Genomic DNA, 6732 nt, shown 5'->3' with positions numbered 1-6732 from the left:
ATTTATTTATTGGATTTTGTTTTTTTTTGTTGAGTCAGGGTCTCATGTAGACTGTGCTGGCCTCAAACTCACTATATAGCTGCAGATGACTGTGAACTGATCCTCCTGCCTCCACATCTCAAGTGCTGGGATTATAGGCTTGTGCCAACACACTCAGCTATATATTGGGTTTTTTTGTTTGTTTGTTTGTTTTGAGACAGGCTCTCCCTGTAGCTCCAGCTGTCCTGGAACTCACTATGTAAACCAGGCTGGCTTTGAACTCACAGAGATCCACTTGCCTCTGTCTCCCAAGTGCTGGGATTAAAGGCGTGTGCCACCACGCCTGGCCTATATTGGGTTTTTATTTGTCCATTATTAAAATATTAGTTCCTGGGCCAGGCATTGTGGAGCATACTTTTGATCCCAGCACTTGGGATATTAAATAAATAAATAAATAAATAAATAAGTTCCCATGAAACAAAATAGAATATTATAATCTCCTATTACATCCTAACCAGTTAGCATATACTTGTCATGTACAAAGTGCTTAGTAAATACTTGGTGACTATATAAATCATGATGTTTCTTGACCCATTATACAGGTTTTTTTTTGCTGTTTTTGTTTCTGGTGGTGCTGAGGGTTAAACATGGGGCCTCATACATGGTAGGCCAGCACTTTAACCACTGTTCTACCTCATCCCTATTTATGCTGTATTTGTTGAGTTCTTAATTTGTGTGTCTGTAGGTGCACGTGTGTGAGCATATGTGTCTGTGACGTGGGGGCCAGAGGTTGATGTCAGGTGTCTTCCTCTGACTTTCCACCTTATTTTTTGAGATAAGGTGTCTCACTGAATCTAGAGCTCATTGATCTGGCTAGACTAGAGGGTCAGCAAGCTCCAAAGATCCTCATGTCTTTCCCTCTCAGTGCTGGGATTGCAGGTGCATGTTGCCATGCCCAGATTTTTACATAGGGGATAGGAATTTGAACACAGGTCCTCATACATAGGCAAAGAGCATTTAAGAAACAGAGCTGTCTCCCTAGGCTCAGTGCTGTTTTTAAAATAGTAATTTAGGCCAGGCGTGGTGGCACACGCCTTTAATCCCAGCACTTGGGAGGCAGAGGCAGGAGGATTGCTGTAAGTTCAAGGCCAGCCTGGTCTACATAGTGAGTTCAGGTCAGCTTGGACTACAGGGAGACCCTGTCTCAAAAAGACACACACACACAAAAGTAATATAGTAATTTAGGACTGGGAGCGCCTCAGCACTTAAGAGCTCTGGCTGCTCTTAAAGAGGACCTGGGTTTAAATCCCAGCACCCACATGGCAGCTAACAACCATCTGTAACTCCAGTACCAGGGAATCCAATGCCCTCTTCTGACCTCTATGGGCACTGCTTGACACAGGTGCACTTACATGCAGGCAATACACATAAAATAAAAATAATGTATTATTTAGTGAATAAATGTGCCAAGAACGCTAGGCTTTCTAGAGTTATCCACTTATGAATGTTACCTTATTTTCTGTTTGCCTAGATTTACTTTTGTTTTTAATTATTTATTTGAAAAAATTCACTTATTTATTGCACTTATTTAGCATCTATTATGTCTATATTCTACAATTGAATAAAGAATAAGGGACATGATTCTTGAAGTTTAGACCTTCTAAAATTGAATATTCAGAGCTTTTTTTCCTTTGAACTTGAAAAAAATTAAATGTTTGCTATGTGGGTGCTGGGATTCGAACGTGGGTCTTCTGCAAGAACAACCAGTGTTCTTAACCGCTGAGCCATCGCTCCAGCCAAAAGAATGAGATGCCACTAAGGATTTAATGAAGGGTAACAGATTTGTGTTTGGAAAATCACTCTGGCTACATTAGAGAACAGTGGGGAAAGAATTCTGGTGGTGTAGTTCTGTCTGTAGTATAAGTATACTTTTGGATGCCCATTATGTGTCAGGTTTTAATGATCTACTTAGAGAAAGGGCTGGATTAAAAGCAAAGAAAAGTTGGCCCCCTGCTTTTATTGGTCTTTTTGAAACAGGGTCTGGCCTAGAAAGTTGCCATTTAACCCTACTTCATGTAGGATACTTAGTTTCTGTTCTGCATATTGTATTCAGTAGATAATAAGACTTCTCTTAACATAGTATCCATTCTAAATTGAGTTGAAGAATAAGCAAATAAGCATTTCTTTCTGTTTTTTTCTTTTTTTGTCTTTTTGAGACAGGGTCTCCTTGTAGTCCCAGCTGTCCTACAACTCACTATGTAGACCAGGCTGGCCTCGAACTCACAAAGATCCGCCTGCCTCTGCCTCCCAAGTGCTGGGATTAAAGGTGTGCGCCACCATGCCTGGCCATAAGCACTTATTTTTATATAGTTCACCAAGGTAGTTTAAATCCTCTCATCATAATCACTATCTGTTTTATAGGCCAGATTCTCTCCTTATGTAGACCAGACTATCCTTGAACTCATGATCCTCATGGCTCAGCCTCTCAAGTACAGAGAATATAGGCTTGCTAGGGTAGATGCTGATTGTTAACTTTTTTTTTTTTCATTTTTTGAGATAAGGTCTCATGTGGTCCAGGCTGGCCTCAAACTGGCTATATAACCAGTGATAACCTTGAATTCCCAATCCTCCTGCCTCCACATCTCAAGTATTGAGATTCAGGTGTGTGCCACCAAACCTGGCTTAATGGTAGTGTTTTTAGTCCATGCCTAACACACAGGTATCATACTCTGAGATCTTAAAAAGATTTAGGACTGATTTTCCAGTTGCTTTCTAGAGAGAGACCTTGACCTATCTTTCCTAACCAGTAAATGGTCATTCAGTTTGCTGATGGCTTTAAGTATACAGTGGATCATGTATTATTTTATCTACATGCATGGTGTGATTAGGAGTGAAAGGGGGCAGATATAAACAATATTGTGAAAGAAAGAACCAGATAAGCTATTGATTTAGTGGACAGGAGATAATCTACATATTTTTTCTTTTTTAATCTATAAACTTTCTAACTTTTGTCTGCTGTTCAACTCTTTCCCTTATTTGTTTGTTCTGCATGAGCAAAATAACAATCAATGCCCTGGTCGTATGCTACCATATGTTACTATCTCTGAAAATCCTTTACCAATTCTCTCAATAGAGTTAATTCTGTAATTATTTATTTGGAAACAGGGTCTCACTTGTAGCTCTGGCTGTCCTGGAATTCACTGTGTTGCCCAGGCTGGCCTAGAACCCATGTGATCCTCTTTCCCTTAGCCTCTTGCTTGCTGGTAAGATTATAATTCTGGAGTCTTTAGTGCTCCTAAATGTTAGTCATAGAGCATAGCCTTTATCACATTATTTTCTGTGTTTTGTTTTTTTGAGCTAGGGTCTCCCTGTAGCCATAGCTGGCCTGGAACTTACCTGTCTCTGCCTCCTGAGTGCTGAAATTAAAGGTGGGTGCTACCATGCCTGCATGTCTGGATTTTTTTGTTTTTTTTTGGTCTTTTTGAGACAGGGTCTCCCTATAGCCCCAGCTGTCCTGGAACTCACTATGTAGACCAGGCTGGCCTTGAACTTTCAGAGATCTGCCTGCCTCTGCCTCCCGAGTGCTGGGATTAAAGGGGTGCACCACCACTCCTGGCTTTATTTTTTTGATGTCTGGATTTTTAAAGAATGCCTCATCTGTCCCCCTCAAGTGAAATATTTTTGACAAGATTTTTCACTGTACTTGTCACACTAACATTTTTTGTTTTTAAATGTCACAAGCATTTTTATGCTAAATTTGCTTTTGAACATATTTATTATTTAATTAATTATTTTTTTGGTCTTCTCAAGACAGGGTCTCCCTGTAGCCCCAAGCTGGCCTGGAACTATGTAGACCAGGCTGGCTTTGAACTCACAGAGATCTGCCTGCCTCTGCTCCTGAGTGCTGGGATTAAAGGCATGTACCACCATGCCCAGCTCTTGAACATGTTATTTAAAAAATAAAAACTTTAAAGGTAGAAAAACATGTTTTTTACCTGAAAATTAAGAAGTTGCTTTGTTTGAAAAGCGGAAGAACTGATAACTATAACATTTTAGCATAAAAACCTGGAACCCAGTATCCGCTCTTTGTGTGAGTTTTCTAGAACTACAAACCATCAGGTGACTCTAACCTTATGCAGACTGCAGGGAAAAAAATTGCTAATAGAGGTCACTATAGGGAAGGAGCAACTGCTAAGGCAGTGAGAGACTGACCATACTCCTGGCAAGATTGAGTCCCTCTACTCTACTCTTGACTTCTTCCCTCAAGCCCAGAAACAATGCAGATTTTTACTAGTCAAATGTGTATGTGGTCAATATTTTGTCTGTCTGTCTGTCTGTCTATCATCTATGTCAGTCAATCACCAGGGTTCTTTTTTTTAGAGGATCTTGCCATGTAGTCCAAAGTGGCCTCCAATTTGCAATCCTCTTGTCTCAATGTCCTGTATGCTGGGATTACAAGGCATGTGCAACCATGCCCAGCAATATTCTTTGTATTGCTCAATCTCTGACATTGTCAAAAGATTTTACAGTTAATCCTAATACTCAGAATAAAACTAATATTTAAATACTTGTTCCTTCCTATATAGGACGTGTTTTTAATTTTTTTATTATTATGCCTTTGTGTGTGTACACGTGTGATGGACAGAGGACAACTTAAGGGAGTTGGTTCTGTTTCCACCACATGAATCCCAGGAACTGAACTCAGATCATCAGGTTTAGTGGCAAGCATCTGTACCTAGTGAGCCACATCCCTACCCCAAGTGCACTGATTGGCAGAGCACCTTACTTCCTACATGCACTCCAATTTCCTATTGGGATGTCAAGACCTAGAATATAGAGTAGGCTACTAACAATATCTACAGGGGCTAGTCTAAATAAAATAGAAGTTACTTTTCTGTTCTCTTTAGATACCTGTTCAAATTGTTGAAATTTACTTCAACTCCATAAACCTTTCAGAAGACAATTGGTTCCACCTCTTCCTTGGCAGTTGGCTCAAAGGTTTGTCACAGCTTATTTTCATTGCTAAAAGCAGGATTTCATCAAAAGGGCAGTTGGGGTATAACAGCTGAGAATTTAGCCTCCAGTCTAAAGTTAGAGACTGGTGTTCAAATATTCCTCTAGTAACCTTGGGAAAACTAACCTAAGCCTTAGTTTCCTTATTTGACAAGTGGAGATAACAATAACCTTATGTTGGTTGTGAATATTGATTGATAGTATGAATCTAAAGTGCTTACTCTATTGCCTGAGACAGTTAAGTGTCCAGTAAATCTTACCTATTATGAGGATCCACGAATGTAAAAGTAAAAGGAAACTAGGAGATAGGAATGATAAAAGGCAATTCTTTGTAACTGAGTTTATGGGCTGAAGAGATGGCTCAGCGGTTAAGAGCACTGACTGCTCTTGCAGAGGACCTGGGTTCAATTCCCAGCACTCACCTACGGCTACGAATCGTCCTTAACTCCAGTTCCAGGGGAATCCGAAGCCCTCTTCTGGCCTCCACAGCATTGCATGACATGGGTGCACTCACATACATGCAGGCAATACACTCATACACATAAAATAAAAATAATAATATTTTAAAAAAAGTGTTTTGCCTGCATGTATGTAAGTGCATCTGTACTATGCAGTGCCAATGGAGGTCAGAAGAGGGCATCGGATCCCCTGGAACTGGAGTTACAGATGGCTGTTAGCTGCTAGGAAGTGAACCTAGGTCCTCTGGAAGAGCAGCCAGTGCTCTTAACCACTGAGCCATGTCTCCAGTCCCTATGATCAGTCAGTCTTATGTACTGTTAAATTGAGTACAACAAAATGTGTGCTTACAGATGTTGAAAAGTAAGAAACTATAATAGGGGTTGGAGAGATGACTCAGCAGTTAAGAACACTGCTCTTGCAGAGGATCAGGGTTCAGTTCTCAGTACCCGCATGGTGGCTAACTTCCGTAACTCCAGTTCCAGGGGATCCAACGGCCTCTTCTGGCCTCTGAGGGCATTGTACACACGGGTGTACTTAACATACAGGTAAACACTCATACAAATAATAAAAATAAAATGAAAAAAGAAACTATATTGCCAATAAAATTTTTGTTACATGAATACTATATCCAAGGAATGTAAGGCTCAACCTTTACTTTCAAGGGTCTAGAAGCTAGTTTCTCCTTAGTAAAGCTTCAATAGTCACTGTTCTTCTTATAGGACCATGGTAAAATAAATCGGTAAAATTTCTGAAATGATACAGGTCTGTTTACTCCTTGTGATAGAGTCAGGACTATAAGTAATCTGTCAGTCCTGGGGCTTGAGAGTTAACTCAGCAGGTAAGAGCACTGGCTGCTCTTATAGAGGAACCTGGGTTTGATTCCTAGCACCCACATGGCAACTAACAGCTGTCCATAACTCCAGTTCTAGGGGAATATGACGCCCTCTTCTGGTCTCCAAAGATATTGCATGACACAGGTACACTTACATACGTGCAGGCAATACACTCATACCCATAAATAAAAATAAATAAAAATCTGTCAGTCCTTCAGATGGGTGGAAATCTAAGACATAAGTAAACAAGATCACTAGAATACTATTCTAGTACTGTTTCAATTTAGAAGTGTCAGAAATACCATATATAAAAATAATTTGAAAATTGTAGTATAGCGTTTCTGGTTAATATAGTTATTTTCTAATTAATATATCATTGGCCAAAAGTAAATCCCAACAAAAATGAAATATACAAGTAAATTATGACACATAACATGCCACAGTAAGG

Source organism: Nannospalax galili, unplaced genomic scaffold, assembly GCF_000622305.1.
Source record: "Nannospalax galili isolate Female #2095 unplaced genomic scaffold, S.galili_v1.0 scaffold893, whole genome shotgun sequence".
NCBI lineage: Eukaryota > Metazoa > Chordata > Mammalia > Rodentia > Spalacidae > Nannospalax > Nannospalax galili.
The sequence above is the reverse complement of the archived record's forward strand: the minus strand, read 5'-3'. Positions refer to the sequence as shown.